This window comes from Miniopterus schreibersii (assembly GCF_964146895.1).
Source record: "Miniopterus schreibersii genome assembly, chromosome: 5".
Classification (NCBI taxonomy): Eukaryota; Metazoa; Chordata; class Mammalia; order Chiroptera; family Miniopteridae; genus Miniopterus; species Miniopterus schreibersii.
In genome coordinates this window covers 74,473,475-74,493,713 of record NC_138106.1, presented here as the reverse complement: position 1 = coordinate 74,493,713, position 20,239 = coordinate 74,473,475, and the positions used below count along the sequence as shown (strand labels likewise).

Below are 20,239 nucleotides of genomic sequence, written 5' to 3'. Positions count from 1 at the left end.
TACATAATACATGATTGGATGTAGTAGGTTCTGCATGAAGATAATAGTTCACCGCTCTCTGAATTGATTCTTTCTGTTGAACTCATGATAATACAACTCTTATTTTGGTCTACAGGGAAGGAAAATCTTTCCTCTACCTCGCTTTGATTATTTCTAAATAAACAATTCTAATATTCTTTAATATGAAAGGTTCTTTCAGCGGCAACAATGCCAATTGATGTAATAGACACAAAGGTCAATATCATTAAGGACACACTGACAAAACTTCAGTCCCCAGTCTCTTGTGGACATTTTTACGTTGTCACAAGTAGTCATCTCTTATGTTATTTCAATACAGGAGCTTTTGCACAGTTACACATGGCACCTACCCATGACTTTCCTTTACTCATTAGATTACCAAATTGTTGAAATAAAGCACTTTACTCACACATTCCTTAAAACTGGAAGTTCTGTAATTTTAAGAAAGCCACAGATCTATAGAGATTTGCTCATTAAAATGTTCTAGTTTTCACATGGTTGATTCTTTTGAGTAAATGATTCATTGCTATCACCTCATTGTTTTGTCTGAAATAAATGAAGATGGATCAGATTTACTGTTTGGTAATTAACCTGAAAATGGTTAACCTTGTGATAAAATAATCCTGACTTATATCTCTTTACAATGGAATGCAATATAATGACATAATATAATTAATATAATATAATAATATAATATACATAATAGTATATCCTGATTCACAAAGTTTATGTAGTGCCTGCCTTGTGCCAGACAAGGAGCAGTGATGCAGAAAGAATAGAAATTAAGAGCAAGCATTTGGACCCCTTTCCCCAGCTGCCAGGAAGGTGCCAGGTCCTTCTGAGGAAGCTAAGGACCCTTTGGGGTGAGGCCCTCACTTCATCCCAGGATGAGCACTGCTTCAGGCAGTGCTGGCCCAGCACTCGCCCACACCATAGCCTCCGTCTTGGAGCTCACCTGCATCTACTCAGCCCTTATGCTGCACAAAGATGATATGACACTAGGAGGACAAGATCAATGCCCTCACTGAAGCAGCTGCTGTAAATGTTGGACCTTTCTGGCCAGGCTTGTTTGCAGAGGCTCTGGCCAGCGGGAACACTGGGAGCCTCATCTGCAGTGTAGGAGCTGGTGGACCTGCCCCAGCAGGAGGCCCTGCTCCCACCACTGCTGTTCCAGCTGAGGAAAGAAAGCAGAAGCAAAGAAAGAAGGATCTGAGGAGTCTGAGGATGACATAGGCTTTGGTCTTTTTGACTAAGCCTCTTTTGTAACACATTCAATGAAAAGTTGAACTCTGAAAAGAAAAATAGACAGAAAGAACAAGCATTTGGAGACAATGTAGACTATTTGGTCTGAGAATTTGCTACTATCTTTGCGGACATGAATAATTTTCCCAGCTTTTCTGAATCTCAGTTTTTTCATATATAAAATGCAAGTAATACATATCCCTAGTACGTGTGAAGTGTAAAGGAAAAAATGCAAACAAAGCTCTTATCCATAGCCTGTAAGCCTTCCATGGAGATTAGCTGATATTAGTCACAGGAGTTCTGGAAAATGGTTAGATGCAGCTTTGCATTCAGTGATCCCCACAGAAGAGGCAGGCATATGAGCAGGCAATAAATGTAACAGTAAACATACAAAATATTGAGGTGGCATAAGAAAGAAGGAGATTTAGAAACCCTTCAATAAGGAGATGCTGCTTAACCAGATTTTGAGGAAGAAAAATGAGTTTTATAGATAAACAAAAGCAAAATGTGGTTAAAAACAAAGAGCCATGTTGCAGCACGGAATGGGGTGACAGAAGCCAGCTAGGAGTTCAGAATAATGGGGGGGTTAAGTGTGAGGACATCAGATGCGCTCTGCTAAGCGATTATAAAAACAGGTCCTTTCTTTCTTCCAGGACAGATGACATTCCCTTATAGCTCTCAGAAAGTGTCACATAGATTTTAAAGACTCATTATTTATCCATCTTTTACTGAACCAGATACTAAGTGCTAAGAAGAAATTTATAATATAATAAACTATTCTCTGTCCTTAAGTCGAATGGGAAAAAAGCACATTAGACTTAAGAACATTATATATAAATGGTACAAGCAAACTACAATAATGTTTGAATAAAGCTACATACAAGATGCTGTGGGGGAAGAATCCCACACCTGACTATGTTAGAGCCCTTGTTACAGGATTAATCCTCCCAATACATGGCACACTATAGAATCTGAATATAATATATTTTTTTAAATGACCATTTGAACCCATTAGAAAGAAAAATAAAGTCAAGAATTTAGTGGTCAATATTCCAGAAAGAAGGAGATGGTGTTGTAGTGAGCTGAGTTTTTTTGTAGAATTTCCCTGTCAGAGAATTTGTTTACTGCAAGATGCAGAGACTGGACAGGATGCAATAGCCTAAAGCGTGTGGCATCTCACAGAGCTGAATAGAAAAATATTGGATTTAAGACTACCAAGAAGGTCAAGACTTGAAGGGTCAATAACCTGAATACAGTGCTACATATTTAGGATAAGAAACTTGGTCAAAAGTAGTCGTTAGGAGGTGTCAAACGCTAAGCAGGGAATTCAGCATTTCCCAGCCTTGGGAGTAAAATGGTAATACCTGGTTTACAAAAGAAGTGGGCCCCTGTAAAGTCCCCAAGCTTCCAACTAAGAACTTTTATTTATTCTAATCTTAAGTATTGATACTTAATTTTAGCCCGTTTCAATGGCTCTTCATATGCCAATAATTCCCAAAGCACTAGCTACAGGGCCCAATAATTTTACCAAATCCAGATGGATGTTTACCATTGAAACTGGCGGCCTCCACCTGGGTACACATAGTCTTGTCAAGTGTACCCAGTTCGACTATGAGGACATTCTCTTTTGCTCACCCTCACAGGTTCACTTTCCTGGATTTCTTATTTCAGTTAATGCAATCTATTCTCATCTATTTCTTTCTTTCTTCTCTAAAAGAAACCTTAGGCACTGTAAATTAATGTCTAAAACACCTCCAAGCACCCATTTCCACTCTATTTCAGCTTGTCTTTAGCTAGTTGTCATCACCTCTGACTGACGTTATTTCAGTGGCTTCTAAAGGCCTCCTTGCTCTCAGTCCCTCTTTCTCTCCAGTATTCACAGTGCTGATCATCACTTATCCTAACATGTAATTTCCCCTGTGGTTCATCATTGCATAAATGAATTCATGGCCATCCACAGCTGGCTTCATTTCCCACAACTTCTCTACATGGGACCCATGACCCCAGATGCCCGGTGCACTAGACGTCTCCCCTCATGCTCCTCCCCCCGCCTGGGTCACCCCGTCAGCCTTTTCTGCACCTCATCACGTTTCCAGGCCCAATGCAAATATAATCTCTTCTCTGAATTCTTAACGATCACATTCTTTCCACTCAGAGATTTATTTATTTTTTCCCTGTGATTCTATACCTACTGGACTCAGTGCTAGATTAATATTTACATTGTATTACAGTTTACTGCTTCTAAACCTGTCTTCTCTTTTATATAGTGTGCTCTATTAGATTGGGCTCATATTAATTGCCTTTTTTCACAATTTATCATAGGACAACTGGGACATAGCAAGTGGTTGATTAAATGATATTTTTGCTGAAAGGATCTTTTTCTTTCCTTTTTTTCTGCCTGAGCACACCCCAGATATAGAAGGAATGGGCTTTTAAAATGAACATTTGGCTCTGGCAGGATGGCTGAGTTGGTTGGAGCATCATCTTGTGCACCAAAAGTTTGCAGGGTTGATTTCCTGCCAGGGCCTGTAGGGGAGGCAACTGATTGATGCTTCTCTCTCACATTAATCTCTCTCTCTCTCTCTCTTTTTCTCTCTGAAATCAATAAACATATCCTCCATTGAGGATTAAAAAAAAGAACTTTATATCCTTGTAGCTTGTCACATAAAGAAAAGTTGGGGGGAAAGAGCAGCATTCAAAACAGCATACCAAGCCCTAGGCGGTCTGCTCAGTGGTTAGGGCATCCGCCTGCAAACTGAAGGGTCTCGGGTCTGATTTGGGTCAAGGGCACAGCCTCAGCTGCAGGCTCGATCCCCAGCCCTGGCTGGGGTGCATGAGGGAGGCAACCCATCGATGTGTCTCTCACATGACGTCTCCCTCCCTCTCCTTCTCGCTCTCTCTCCCTCTCTCTTTTGCTCTCTCCCATCCATTCTCTGAAAAGCAATAGAAAAAATATCCTTGGGTAAGGATTAAAAGAAAAAAGCATACCAAAAATTATAGTTCTTAAAGGAAAGCTCTTTCAAGGTTGTACAAATAAGAGTAGCAAGCGGTCTGACTGACGTAAGATGGTAATGATGCCACTTTTAAATTGAACGTTCGTCGTCTCTTCTTTTGTGACCTATTAGGCCTCTGGACTTATTTAGGTTGTTATCGCCTTTCTGAACTTAAGCCAAAGACATAACTCAGAATTATATAATTTGCTCCTATCTCTGTAATTTCAGCAAGAATATAAATCAAATAAGTAATCTATTCATCAATATTTTCTGTTACTAGTTTATCACATTCGCTAGGTTATGTATAAGAAAAAGGAAATAGTTGCTGCCATCAATGCTGCAGTTCAATGTCCAGCGTGAAAAACATTGGAAAGTATCCCAGATTAACACAAATGATTCTGGCAAACATGCTAGTTTCCAGCATCTACTTTCCCCAGGTTTTCTTTACCTTCTGCAAGAGTCAAGTAAAAAGTAAATATTTTTTACTATTTTTCCAAGAATGTTCTACATAAAAACTAAATTTATGGAACAAACAATTTACACACAACATTAGAGAATATGGCTTCCTTTGTCTAAAATATTAAGCTAGCCATTCATCTTTGGCCAGATATTTAATGTGATAATGTATTATCTTCTAGAACCTTGTTGCCCAATAACATCTCTCTCCAGAATTCATGAGTTACCAGTCCTATATCTGAGACATCTGTTCCAGAAACAGAACTTCTCAATGAGGGACAGTCACCATTGATAATATGATGTGTTTTTCAGACATCCATGGATGACTACTGGCAGCAAAGATAATTGTATTTTTATAATTTTCCTCTAATAACTTGGTGTTAATTTATACTATAAATAAGGGTTTAGTTTTCCCACTGGTATTAACTTTCTATTTAATTAAGTCAATCTAAAAGATTGTCAATTAATTGATAACTATATTTCCCATGTCCAACTCAAAATCTATTTCTGTAATTTCCCTAGCTGTTCTATAAGTTTCTGGTATATATATAACCAAAGATTTCCCAACCAAGTGTATGACTGAGAGTAAGACAAAATACGTAGAGAGAGAGACATAACTTAAATTGCTTTCACAAATCTCCCATTTTCCTGAAAATCTGTAGAGATATCAGATTGGTCTATTGACCTGTGGAGTGGAACTTCTATTTATGTTGTTTAAAATAGTTCTAAAACTGATTTTTTTTTTTTTTTTTTGGAGATTACTCTGAACAGTCTGAGACACTTACCATAAAAAATGGTTGTGTGATTGATAAATCAATGCTCTTCAAACAAACTACAATATTACCTTTCATTCTAATAATCAGAAATCTTATAAAATGAGGAGCATAAAAATATTACAACACAGGTGGAGGCATAACTTAAAACTCTCAACAAACTACTTCTTTCAAAACGAATTAGCACATTTCTTATCATGTTATCTAATTAGATAATGTAAACCAAGAGATAGGGAGACAAGAAGACCACAGAATCAGCAGGTTGAAATTGAACATTTTTATGTTAGATAATGAAAGGACAAGACATGCAACCTGTTGAAAAATTTTCTAATTAAACCCTAAGTTTAAATTTCTATTATATATAAGACATTTCAGTAACTGTATGTGTGAAATAGTCTAAGAAAATTTAAAGATAAAATGCATTAAGGAAATGCTAGTATAAAATGTACTAGCATGTATCTGAAAGCCACATTATAGAAAATCTAAATCTTTTAAAAAGACGGGATTGTTATCCAGAATTTTTAAGGGAGATAAGAAAGTAAAAGAAAGTACTTTGGGTTTTGTTCCTAAGGTATATTTTCTTGTCTTTTTCTTGAGTCCTCTTTATATAATGAGCAGAATTTTTGCTTCTGTTTTACTCTCAAATTATTTCTGCAGTGCATAATTTGCTCACAGCCTTTGAAAATAATTTTTAAAAATAACGTGACATAAATATTTTTCCACTTTGCAAACAAAGCAAATGAAAACCAGGCTCGTTAAAGAACTTGCTGAAGGCATAGAAAAAAATATAATTAAGATTCCAAATATTTAAATAGTTCATATATGAAAGCTTTGTAGCCATATTTTGATGCTACTGCACACTTACTGAAATGAAATTTGTTGAATATTGTTCTCTGTGTTTTTAATGCCTTTCTTGACATACAAATACAGAATGTTTTTCTGAAAAACAAACCTTCCATACCTGTAATTTGTTGTTCAAAACTTAGAAAAAAAATACTATCGTTTTTTGTGCCTTTGAATATGAAGTAAAAAAGGTAATAAAAATGTTAGTAATTTCTTCCCATAATTCTATCTCCAGGAAGGTTATATACACTTTTTATTATAAACATGCATTTATGTAAGTACTGATTTATTAAATTTTATCAGTAATTCACAATAATTTTTTGTTTTGGTAAGTGATACAACTGTGGGATTAAAAGTCTCAAAACACCAAACAAGTTGGAAATCATTATTAATTGCTAATGCTATATAGCAATGATTATGTGTATCTGTGAAAACATTTCTAGACTAAAAATGTGAACAAGAAATTCATAAAAGTGGAAAGTCCAATCACGGGTACACTTATAAAAAGTTCTTAACCTTAGAATCAAATAATTGCTAATTAAAGGGTGAATGGGATAGAGATATCTTTTATAAGATTATCAAACTATTAAAATATGATGATATCAAGTGTTGATGAGGAAGTCAGTGTATGGATACAGGCCCTCTCATCAGCTGGAGAGGCACTTAGAGGACAATTGGTTATATCTATTAAAATTTTACATAGCCATTCTCTATGACTCAGCAATTCAACTTCAAATTTTTAGAATTTAAGCTAGGAGAAATACTCCATATCAACCCATGAAGAAATCCTCCTATATTAACAAAAGAAAACATTACAATGACATTCACCAGAGTCTGTTTGTAATAGAAAAAAAGGCAAATAAACAGTTTAATATGACTAAGTTAAAAGCAGTAAGCTGGAATTATGTGCATTACTTTGCTAAGGCAATGTTAAATGATAAAAGGATATATTTCTATAACTTTTTTTCATCCCTTCTAAATAATATACATGTATATATACATAATATACATAATATATTTTCCATAACTGTACATGTGTATGTGCGTGCGTGCGTGTGTGTGTGTGTGCGTGCGTGCGTGTGTGTGTGTGTAAATACTGAAAAACAATTCTGGGAAATTAAAAACAATTAGTAACCAATAAGAAGACAGATTTGTTTTACTATAAGCAATATTTGTAGTGACTTCATTTTTATGTATAATAATTTAATATTTCCCATAAAAATTGTTTATGTTATTTATATAATAAAAAATTCATTTACATTTGTACCTATTAATCCCCTTCACCTTTTGCCCATCTACCTAGTGCTCAACCCTCTGGCAACTATCAGTTTGTTTTCTATATCTATGAGTCTGTTTTCTTTGTTTTTTCATTTGTTTAGTCTTTTAGATTCCACATACAAGTGAAATGATACAGTGCTTGTTTTTCTCTGACTTATTTCACTTAGCATAATATTCCCTAGGTCTATCCATTTTGTTGCAAATGGCAAGATTTCATTCTTTTTTATGGCTAAGTAATATTTTATTGTGTGTGCATATATATATATATATATATATATATATACACGTGTGTGCATATATATATATACACATATATATATACATATATATATATATATATATATATGCCTATATATCCCTTCCTTTTTATCCATTCATATATCAATGGACACCTAGTTTGCTTCCATATCATGGCTATAAAGTAGCACAAAGGAAATACAGTCAATAATATCACAGTAATTTTGTATAGTGACAGATGGTTACTAAACATCTGGTGATCACTTCATAAGGTATATAAATGTCAAATCACTATGAAACTAATATTGTATGTCAACTATACTTTAATTAAAATAAGCTTTACATTTCAGAATGAAATTTTTAAAATTTATTTAAAATCAGCTTAAAATAAATACAATAATAGCTTTGAGAAAAAATATAATTCCAGCCTAATGTTCTTCATTCAGTTGACATTTAACTTTGTGTCAATATTAGAATATAACTGTTTTCAGTTCTATATCATCTTTGACAAAATTACAGTTTTACCTATGCCTTGGAACAGGTTATGTTTCACTCTAAATCATATCTTCAAATACATGCCTATCTTTAAATAAGGTTATATCTGAGAGACACTGCTCTAACAATAGGTATTGTAAAATTTTCTAAGTCATTTGGTTTATACACAATGCTTAGGTGTTTTTTGTTGTTGTTGTTGTTAGATAATGATAACTGCTGGAGAATTTTGAGGTAGGTGAAGATTACTTCTACCCATACAGTCTTGGTAAAAGCTTAAAAGGAAATAAACCCTTATGACAATTCCAGCCATATATACAGAAATTTATTAAACAAACTTTAACCAGTAGACATAAAATAGTTCATACCACTTATCCTGTGAGTTCAACAAAACCCCAGCTCTTCGACTTTTTGATACTTTGACCACACCTTGGATGAAAGGTTCACATAAGGCAGACATGCTAATATTCCTGAGGTAATATTCTTTTTCTTTTAGGGGTAACAGAAATTAGATGGTTTTAAACCCAATGGCTGGACACAAAACTATTTAATGATCAAGTTTTGTGAGAATTTTGTGCTTTGATTTTGCAAATATGAGTGACCCCCAATTATTTTAGTCAATTTACATGTTGAATATTATTACTTTTACTGAGAACCCATTGCTAATATTCATTACAGTGATTAACAAGCCACCAATTTCACCAGTAGAAACATATTTCTAAGATTCATTGAGCTATTTGGAAAAGGCCTTAGTATTGATTGAAAAAAAGATAGTAGAAGTGCTTTTAGTAGTTAATCCTAATTTTAGGTTTCCTGAATTTAATAAAACTGGACCTCCTTGGAATTCAAGTTCCTGATTAGGCCAACTGATTAAGCCTAGATGTAATATCAACTTATCTACTACATTAGTGGTGTTTTAAGTTTCATCCAAACAATTAATATACTCAGTGTTACCAAAAATACATATTATATATTAGCTAAAATTTATTGATATGCTTGTGGAAGGCTTGGAGTTCATCACTGTTGAGAACCAGTGCAGCATAGAACATTTGTTCAGCAATGTTACTTTTGGCTTTAAAATGTTTTATTAATTTTACAGTTAACTTTCTTCCTTACTAACTCCTTTGAATACTATAGTAGTCAAGACTCTCAGTTACAAGAATATAACCTAACTCGAATAGATGAAAGAGTTCTTTCCCTCTCCCCCCACCCCACGCTTCAGACAGGACAGTGGTGGGGCCCAGGACTGGCTTAATTCTTGTTCCGTCTCAGTTGCTCCCTGGATCTCCAGGACTATTCTCTCTCCATGCATCAGTTCATCCTTTGGCTGGCAATCATTCTATAGTAAAATGGCTGTAGCGATCTTTCCAATAAATCATCTTGATTGGAGAGAGTATATAGGTTAGAACTGTGAGTAGAGATTCTATGCTACACTTCAGTTGGGCCAACTTAATCACATTCTCATCGCTGAGGCAAACACCGTGGGTAGGGTGTGGGTTGTGATTGGTGCAGTCCAGGATTCATGCCTACTTTCCTATACGGGAGTTTGGTCAACCTCCCGGGAACAGCATGTAGGAACTAGCGACAACAGTAAAGAGGGAGCAGTAATAATGAGGGCAATTATTAACCTTCTACTATAACCCTATAAGAATGTCATGGCGAACCCTCTAATTTTAAATAGTTTGAAGACAGAAATAAATAAATAAATATTTGTTAAATATTAAATAATTTGCTTCTGCTCCTCCATAAAGGACTTACGGATGCCATGGAAAGAAACACTTTCTAAATATTAATTTAATACACAATAATCATCAAAGGGCTATGTAAAGAGGCCTTTTAAATCTTCTTTTGTCATTCTTATGCTAAACTGGTGATATCTGGATGATAATCTTATACGTGGGTATTAGTCAAAATGACCACCACATGGGGAGTAAATGGAAGACACTGCTTACTTTTTCCTTCAGAATGCACTTTTCCCCAAATTAAGGCAGAGGCAATTTAGGAAAGAGAATTCGGTTCTACTGAATCCTTGCTATTTTCAATACTAGTTTTATCTTAAAAAAAAAACCAAAAAAAACATGTGGGAGGAAATGGTGTTTGGGCCACTTTAGTGTTCTTTGACCTGGTCACACAACTTTACTTCCATTATGAAATTAATACCTCTTTCCACTCAAAGCAAAAATTCTAATTGTTTTCAAGTTGTTCAAATAGAACACATTTGTAATACGTCCATTTATTTGATTTAAATGATTCATGCCCAGCTAGGCATAAACTCTTATGTGGAGCTCCCCTTTCCTCTAGTAGTGCAGAAAAGAACAGAAGCTAATAATAATAGGTGAAGTCACATTTAATTACTAGAATTAAAGCAAAGACTTTGTAATTACTTTCTATAAGCTTTTTTTTTTTTTTTTCTTTTTAATTCAATGAAAACAGTCCAAAAAAGCAGTTAATTTCAGAAATCCTGTGGCTGCTTGCCAAGAGTTTAAGCAACCATTGATAGTCAGGGTCATTGGCTCTCTGAAAAACCAGGGGTGCCTGCTAGTTGTAGGTTTCAGTAACACTATTGGGAATTTTCAATTTAACTTGATACTTAAAATGACCAGTGGGAGCTTTTCAATAAACTCAATCAATGTTGAAAGCAAAGTGCTGTGAAAAACATGGGTAAACATTGATTTTAGGCTTCAGGTCCATTCAGAAACTAATCTTGGGGAGGTCTCTACCACCTCATTCGTCTACAGTAAGAAAAGGCTGCTGTGGTTACACATAAAATTGCACACAGTAGTTTTCACATCAGCTTCTTACCTATGTTCTTGAATGACTGCATTTTTGAAAATCAAACAGCATTTTCATAGAATAAAAAACTACTTTAGGCTTTGGGGCCTTGTGCACATGCATACCTAATTTTCAATAACACCATAATTTTTGTCAACGGGACACGCAACAAATCTTATATTTTGAGTATTTTCATTAGTGTCACTTTTGAATCCATCATCATTCAATTTATCTCTACTGAAATACATTTTACTGATCTGGACATGAATGGGCTGTGAATTGCAGCTGCAGATGGCACAGAAATATACTTTTTTTTATAGTGATCAAACTTTGAACAACCAAAAGGAAATTGACAAAGATACTATGGGAAGAAATTGTATATCATTTCAATAACCGAGGAAATAAACTAAAATAAAAGCAAGAAGAACAATAAAAACCTGCTCTTCATCAACAACAAAAAATTGTCAAATCCACCTGAAGGATCAAAATGAATTTGGTCATTTCAAGCAAAAAGCATAAGACCTTTCCACTCTCCCTGTTGCAATGGACTTTCTGGTTGCTTATTGGGCTGGCAGGATACGATAAACTCTGTGCTTTCAAAAATGACTCACTGTGGGGAAGGCCAGCCTGTGAAACTGAGCCAGAGCCCATGAGGGAAATAGGAACCTGCTGAGTAACCTGTCCAGAGGGACAGGGCTGGATAGTAAGCGCGAGGTAACAATCTATCTAGTTGAGACCAGAATGTAGCAGAGGCAAGTTATGAAGAGACAGGGCCAAGTGTTATGGAGAGGTATTCAGCTAACAGTTGCTCAGAAAATTGTTGAACTGATTTAAATATTACTAAAAGCTATTTCCAGCTGTAAATTCATAATCTTTATATATAATCATTAAAATATTTCTTGTAAGTAAACTCCAGAAATGTTTGATGCCAGTTTGAATCTCCTCTTTTTAATTGTTGTTGATATAAATGCTTTTAGGTTCTTCTCTTTTGGTTTTCTGACATTTCTTGAGGCTGTGTCCTGGTTTATATCTCTGTTATTTACCTCTCCAGTCACTTGCTAATCCTGTTTAACCTGAAAGATTCTTTCAATATTTGGGGAGATAATTTCCTCATTTCCAATTTTTTTTTATTGTATCTTTTCAATAATTTTCTTAATTTAATGTTATCTCTCTTGACCATTTCTCTCTCTTTTTGACTTTTAAAAATGCCCATTTCCTCTTTGGGTTTACTCCAACAAGACTGTTTTTAATTACTAAAATTGTAATTTTTTTTTCAAAATTTTCAAATTTCTCTTGTGTTCTTTGCATTCTTTACAGCAAACCTTTTTTGTTTATATTTTATGGCTTTAATAACTTATCAAACATATCTGAAGGCACAAATTTAATATATGTAAAATGTATGCTGTTTTCTTGCTATCTGAAATATTATTTTATCTAATATCCAGGAATCTTGGCTTTCTGATAATAATTAAGAACAATGAATTTGGGTCACAGCTCTTCTATTTGGATTAATTTGCATGCCTTGTCTTCCAGTCTGTCGATAATACTTTAATACTGTGTTTAGGTTGATCAGTGTGTGTAGGTGTCGTGGGTTTCCTCTGTTGTTATGTAATGAGGCTTAGTTTCTCTTTTTTTTGAGGCTTAGTTTCTTAAAAGGCCTGCTTCCTTAGCCACAAGGCTGACTGGCAGTTGACAGTATATGGGAGAGCTGTGAGACTTGCAGGCAGGCTTTGGAAAACATATGCGGAGATCAGATGTCGGCATGCTGTTGTTCCCGCCCTTTCCCAGGAAATCTAAAATCAAAAGTATTGATTCTAAAGTCCTAATATCATCTAAGAAAACTTTAGTTTTTCTAAGAGGCAGTTTTTAAAAACAGAACTTTAGGTGTTGTTTTTTTTTCCTTCAGAGAATCATCAGGTGCTAAAGTTCTGTATAAGCTGAGTTAGGGGGTGGAGAGAGTCGGGGCACCTGAACAAGCAATTTATACCACAGCAAACCTTTTAACTAATTAACCTCCTTTCTGTCCCACTACTCTCACTTTCAAAATTTATTTCCTCCCACGTCTCCTCTGACCTTCTTTAGTCTGTGTACTAGATTGCAGCTTCTTCTAGTCTGATAAACTTTTCAGTAAGTTTGTCTTGATTTTCAACCTCTCAAAAATATTTTAATTGTGTTTGAATGTTGCTGACCCATCCCACCTATGAGCACTGCTCTCCTAACTTTTACAGATTTTAACATTTTGTACTTCATTGCAATAAGACAGAGGTAATCAAAAGGCAGATAAGGTTTCTCCTTCTACCAACTTGACCTCAAATTTAAATTTTCCAGCATAATATTTTAAGCGTAAAGATTATATTAGTTGCCTGTCATTGCTGTAACAAATTACTACAAACTTAGTTGCTTACAACAACACAGTGTTATCTTAAAGTTTGGAGGGCAGAGTCTGAAAATTGGTCTTATGGGGCTAAAATTAAAGTGCCAAGTTCCTTCTGGAGGTTCCAGGGGAGAATCTATTTCCTGCCTTTTCCAGCTTCCAGAGGCTGCTCACGTTCCTTGGCTCATGGCTGCATCAGTCCAACACCTGCTTACTTATCACATCTCCTTCTTTGACTTGCCTGCCTCCTTTTTTCCTTCGTAAGAATCCTTGTGATTGCATTAAGCCCACATATATTATCCAGAATTATCATCCTATCTCAAATTCCTTAACTTTTAATCACATATGCAAAGTCCCTTTTGCCATGTAAGGTAACATATTCATGGGTTCCAGAGAATAGGATATGGCCGTCTCTGTGGGGTCATTGTACTGCCTACTATAATCATGTACATGGTTTTACCCCAATGGTCTATATCCTAAAACATCAATACCATTTGTGACAAAGATATTCCATTAATTATATATCATAATTTATTTAACAAATACATCTGCTAGTGTAACTTCCATGCAAATGAGGATAAAGATATAAATGGGAATTATTTCCAATAAGAACTGAAGCTGGGAAGAAAGTTTAGAAGAGCTAAGATTGAGCTAAAACTTCTTACGTTTGGCCATTTCTAGTGTTTTTCATGATTATTAGAGATCATTTTGGCCAACTAAGCTTCCATGCCTTTATATTTATTATTTATTATTATTTATTTATTTATTTATTTATTTATTTATTTATTTATTTATTTATTTTTATTTAACTTCAAGAGCATGTTTGAACACTGAAAAAAAAAATCAATACATTTGTAAATGGTAATAGCAAACCAATATTGGAACAGTGTAGTTTTAAGGTTTCAATTAGCAGCTCATTGTGTAAACTTGATTGACCATTGTAAAATTAATTTGTACGAAGCGGGATTTAATCAAAGCTTTTAGCAAACACTAAAATGAATAAATGAGAAACAACTAGATAATGAATGTTTGAACTTGCTCCCTAGTAAATGCCATTATATTAAAATACTTCACAGAAGATATGAGCATATGAAGTAATTCACCTGTGTATTACTTCAAAGATTGAAACATACTCCAGAGTAGTAATGCATGGATTAGTCTATGAAATAACCTAAAGTCAATATATTTTTGCATGCTACTTACAAAGTCTATTGAGAAAAATCTAGTTTTAGAGTTTGAAACAATTTTGCATTGTTTAAAGCTCTAGGAAAATTTATGTACACTCTTAGAATGTCGTATACAGAGAGTATTTGGAAACATGGATTTTAGCACAAAGTATATCTGTTATATGAAAATCCAATCTATGTAATAAGTATTCAAGTCTACTCTTTCAGTATATTTACATGATAATACTAAATAGAATATATGAACATTTTACAGACTAATTCACCTATGGATTATCAAAAATTTATTTGAATATGTTCCAAGTTGTTAATGCATGAATTAGTATATGACATAACATGAATTCAATACATTTGTACAAGCTAATAGCAAAGACTGTGTAGAAGAGTATAGTTTTAGTGTTTCAATTTACCTTGAATTGTTGAAAACAGGAGTGAAGTTTCTGAACACACCTAGGAAGATGTACACAAAACAAATGTGAAACACTGTTTTTAGCCCAATTATGACTACTAAATGAAACACCCACTAAATATGTAAACAAAGTAGTAACATGCACCTTCTGTAAATATCTTTACATTTTAATACTTCACAGAAGACTTGAGCATTTTACAGAGGATTTCTTTTCTGTATTTTTTAAAATTATTTTTAGTATTAAAAAAAATCTTTATTGTTGAAAGTATTATAAATGTCACCTTTTTCCCCCATTGATCCCCTCCACACTGCATCCACCCCACCCCTGGGCCTTCCCCATACCAATGTCTGTGTCCATGAGTTATGCTTATAAACATATAAGTTATTTGATTAATCTCTCACCGCCCACTCCTCCATCCCCATCTTCCCTCTGAGATCCCTCAGTCTGTTCTCTGCTTCTATGTCTCTGGATCTCTTTTGTTCATCATCTTATTTTGTTCATTAGAGTCCACATATGAGTGAGATCATGTGGTACTTGCCTTTCTCTGACTGGCTTATTTTACTTAGCATAATACTCTCCAGTGCCCTACATGATGTTCCAAAGGATAAGAGATCCTTATTTTTTACAGCTGCATAGTATTCCATAGTATAAATGTCCCACAGCTTGTTGATCCACTCATCTACTGATGGGAACTTGGGCTGTTTCAAGATCTTAGCTATTGTAAATTGTGCTGCTATGAACATAGGGGTGCATAAGTTCTTTCTTATTGGTGTTTTGGGTTTCTTAGGATATATTCCTAGAAGTAGAATCACTGGGTGAAATGGCAGGTCAATTTTAATCTTTTGAGGAAACTCCATACTGTTTTCCATAGTGGCTGCACCAATTTGCATTCCCATCCTTTTCTCCACACCCTCTCCAACCACTTGTTGTTGATTGATTTGTTGATGGGAGCCATTCTGACACGTGTGAAGTGATACCTCATTGTAGTTTTAATTTGCACCTCTTTGATGATTAGTGATGTTGAGTATTTTTTTATATGTCTCTTGGCCATCTGTGTGTCCTCTTTGGAGAAGTGTCTATTTAGGTCCTTTGCCCATTTTTTAATTGGATTATTTGTCTTCCTTTTGTTAAGATGTATGGGTTCCTTATATATTTTGAATATTAATCACTTATCAGATGTGTCATTGGCAAATATGTTCTTCCATACAATGGACTCTCTTTTCGTTTTGTTGATGGTTTCTTTTGCTGTGCAGAAGCTTTTTATTTTGATGTAGTCCCATGGTTTATTTTCTCTGTGTTTTTCTTGCCCTAGCAGATGTGTCAGCAAACATATTTCTAAGAGAGATGTCTGAGCTTTTGCTGCCTATGTTTTCCTCTAGGATTTTTATGGTTTCACGTCTTACATTTAAGTCTTTCATCCATTTTGATTTTATTTTTGTATTTGGAGTAAGCTGGTGGTCTAGTTTCATTCTTTTGCATGTACATGTCCAATTTTTCCAATACCATTTATTGAAGAGATTGTCTTTACTCAATTATATGTTCTTGCCTCCTTTGTCAAATATTAACCAACCATAGTGGTGTAGGTCAATTTCTGGGTTCTCTGTTCTGTTCCACTGATCTATATTTCTGTTGTTATGCCAGTACCAGGCTCTTTAGATTACAGTGGCTTTGTAGTATAACTTGATATCTGGTATTGTGATCCCTCCAAGTTTGTTCCTCTTTCTCAAGATTGCTGTGGCTATTCGGGGTCTTTTTTGGTTCCATATAAATTTTTGAAGTGTTTGTCCAGTATGCTGTTAGTATTTTAATAGGGATTGCATTGAATTTATAGATTGCTTTGGGTAGTATGGACATTTTAATGATGTTCATTCTTCTAATCCATGAACATGGTATATTCTTTCACTTGTTTATATCTTCCTCTATCTCTTTTTGCAATGTCCTGTAGTTTTCTGAGTACAGGCCTTTTACATCCTTGGTTAAGTTTATTCCTAAGTATCTTAATTTTTTGTTGCAATGGTAAATGGGATTTTTTTTTAGTTTCTCTTTCTGAGAGTACATTATTGGTATATAAATGTCATCTATTTCTGAGTGTTAATGTTGTAACCTGCTACCTTGCTGAATTCATTTATTAAACCTAATAGTTTTTTGGTGGAGTCTTTATGGTTTTCTATGTATAATATCATGTCATCTGCAAGTAATGACAGTTTTATTTCCTCCTTTCAAATTCGGATGCCTTTTATGTTTTCTTCTTGTCTGATCACTGTGGCTAGAACTTCCACTACTATGTTGAATAAGAGTGGTGATGGTGGACACCCTGTCCTGTTCCTGTTCTTAGGGGAAATGGTTTTAGTTTTTGCCCATTGAGTATGATTTTGGCTGTAGGTTTGTCATATTAAGTTAAGGTATGATCCCTCTTTCACACTTTGCTGAGAGTTTTTATCAAAAATAGGTGTTGGATTTTATCACATGCTTTTCCTGCATCTATTGATATGATCATGTGATTTTTGTCTCTCAATTTGTTTATGTGATGTTTTATGTTTATTGATTTGTGAATATTGTACCAGCCTTGCATCCCTGGAATAAATCCCACTTGGTCATGGTGTATGATCTTTTTAATATATTATTGGATTGATTTGCTAATATTTTGTTGAGGATTTTAGCATCTATGTTCATCAGGGATATTGGCCTGCAATTTTCTTTCTTTACCTGGTTTTGGAATTAGGCTAATGCTGGCCTCATAAAAAGAACTTGGAAGTATTACTTTCTCTGGATTTTTTGGAATAGTTTGAGGAGGATTGGTGTTAGTTTTTCTTTGACTGTTTGGTAAAACTCCCCTGTGAAGCCATGTGGACCAGGGCTTTTATGTGCTGGAAGTTTTTTGATTACTGCTTCAACTTCATCAGCAGTTATTGGCCTATTCAGGTTTCCTGACCCTTCCTGATTGAATTTTGGAAGGTTGTAGTTTTCTAGGAATTTGTCTTTTTCTTCCAGGTTATCCAGCTTGGTGGCATATAGTTGTTCATAGTGTTTTCTTACAATCCTTTGTATTTGTGTTGGGTCAGTTGTTATTTCACTTTCATTTCTGATTTTTTTATTTGGGTTCTCTCTCTTTGTTTCTTGATGACTCTATCTTTTCAAAGAACCATCTCTTGGTTTCATTGATCTTTTGTATTTTTTTTAGTCTCTATGTCATTTATTTTTGCTCTGATCTTTATTATTTCCTTCCTTCTACTTACTCTGGGCTTTTCTTGTTGTCTCTTTCTAAATATTTAAGTTGTTGGGTTAGAGAGTCTATTAGAAGTTTTTCTTGTTTTTTGAGCTGGCCTGTAGTGCTATGAACTTCCCTCTCAGGACTGCTTTCATTGTGTCCCATAGATTTGAAATTGTTGTGTGTTCATTTTCATGTTCCCAGGAAGTTTTTATTTCTTCCTTGGTCTCTTTGGTAACCTATTCATTGTTTAAAAACATGCTTTTTAGTCTCCATGCGTTTGAATGTTTTTTAGTGTTTTTATTATAGTTAATTTCTAATTTCATGCCACTGTGGTCCAAGAAGATGCTTGATATGATTTCAATTTTCTTTAACTTGTGGAGACTTGTATTGTGTCCTAAAATGTGGTCTGTCTTTGAGAATGTCCTGTGTGTACTTGAGAAGAATGTATAATCTGCAGCTTTAGGGGGAAATGTTCTGTAAATGTCAATTAAAACCATCTGATCTAGTGTGTCATTTAGGTTCACTGTTTCCTTGTTGATTTTTTGTCTGGAAGACCTATCCAGTGAAGTCAGTGGGTGTTAAAGTCCCCTAGTATGACTCTTGCTGTCGATCTCTCCCTTAAAGTCCTCTAGAAGTTTTTTTTTTATAAATTTAGGTGCTCCTATATTGGGTGAATATATGTTTATCAGAATTATGTCCTCTTGTTGGATTGATCCCTTTAGTATTATGTAATGACCTTTCTTGTCCTGTTATAGTCTTCATTTTGAAGTCTATTTTGTCTAATATGAGTATTGCTACCCAAGTTTTTTCCTTTCTATTTGCATGGAAATTTTTTTTTTCATTCTTTCACTCTCATCCTGTGTGAGTCTTTTGTTCTGAGGTGGGTCTCTTGTAGGTAGCATATATTGGGGTCATGTTTGCTTATCCAGTCAGCCCCCCCTTTGTCTTTTAATTGGAGCATTTAATCCATTTACATTTAAAGTTATTATTGATAGATACTTATCTATTGCCATTTAATTCTTTAGGCCTATGTTTCTCTTTCTATTTCTGCATCTAATTACAGCAGTTCTGTTAACACTTCTAGCAACATTGGTTTGGTGATAATAAATTCCTTTTTCCTTCTTTTTTTTTTTTTTCTGGGAAGCTCTTTATTTCACCATCTATCTTGAATGATATTCTTGCAGCATAGAGTAGTCTTGGTTTCAGATTCTTGTATATTTCATGCCATTCCCTTCTGGCCTGTAGAGTTTCTGATGGGAGGTCAGCTGACAGCCTTATGGGAGCTTCTTTGTAGGTAACAGATTGCTTTTCTCTAGCTGCCTTTAGGATTCGCTCTTTGTCTTGAATTTTTGGCATTTTAATTATGATGTGTCTGGTCACAGACCTCTTTAGATTCTTTTTAATTGGGACTCTGTACCCACTGAACTTGTGTGACTTACCAGGTTAGGGAAGTATTCTGCCATTATTTCTTCAAATGGGTTCTCTAACCCTTGCTTACTTTTGACCTCTTCTCTCACTCCTATAATGCAAATATTGTTATGTTTCATGTTGTCCCACAGCTCCCTTAAACTGTCCTCCTGTTTTTTAATTGTTTTTTTCATTTTGGATCTCTGATTGAGTGATTTTTTTCTACCCTGTTTTCTAATTTGCTGATCCTATCCTTAGGTTCCTCTGATCTGCTGTTTATTCCTTCCAATCTATTCTTTTCTCTCTCTCTCTTTTTTTAAAATATATCTTTATTGATTTCAGAGAGAGGAAGGGAGAGGGAGAGAGAGACAGAAACATCAATGATGAGAGAGTCATTGATCAACCCCTCAACTGGACATGGATCCTAGGTTGACACTCAACCTTTGAGCGATGCCCAGGCGGGCTCCAATCTATTCTTTATTTCTGCTGTCACCCTTCATAGTTTCCATATCTTTTTTCATGCTGTTGAGCATCTTTACAATCAGTATT

The 20,239-nt window shown here is 34.8% G+C and overlaps 1 pseudogene across 1 annotated transcript; it reads left to right on the top strand.

Annotated features, from left to right (window-relative positions):
* The first annotated feature begins 905 nt into the window (after positions 1-905).
* On the top strand, positions 906-1,271 carry LOC308557499 (large ribosomal subunit protein P1 pseudogene; annotated as a pseudogene). Its single transcript has one exon. The product of its transcript is annotated as a large ribosomal subunit protein P1 pseudogene (transcript).
* Positions 1,272-20,239: the final 18,968 nt, after the last annotated feature.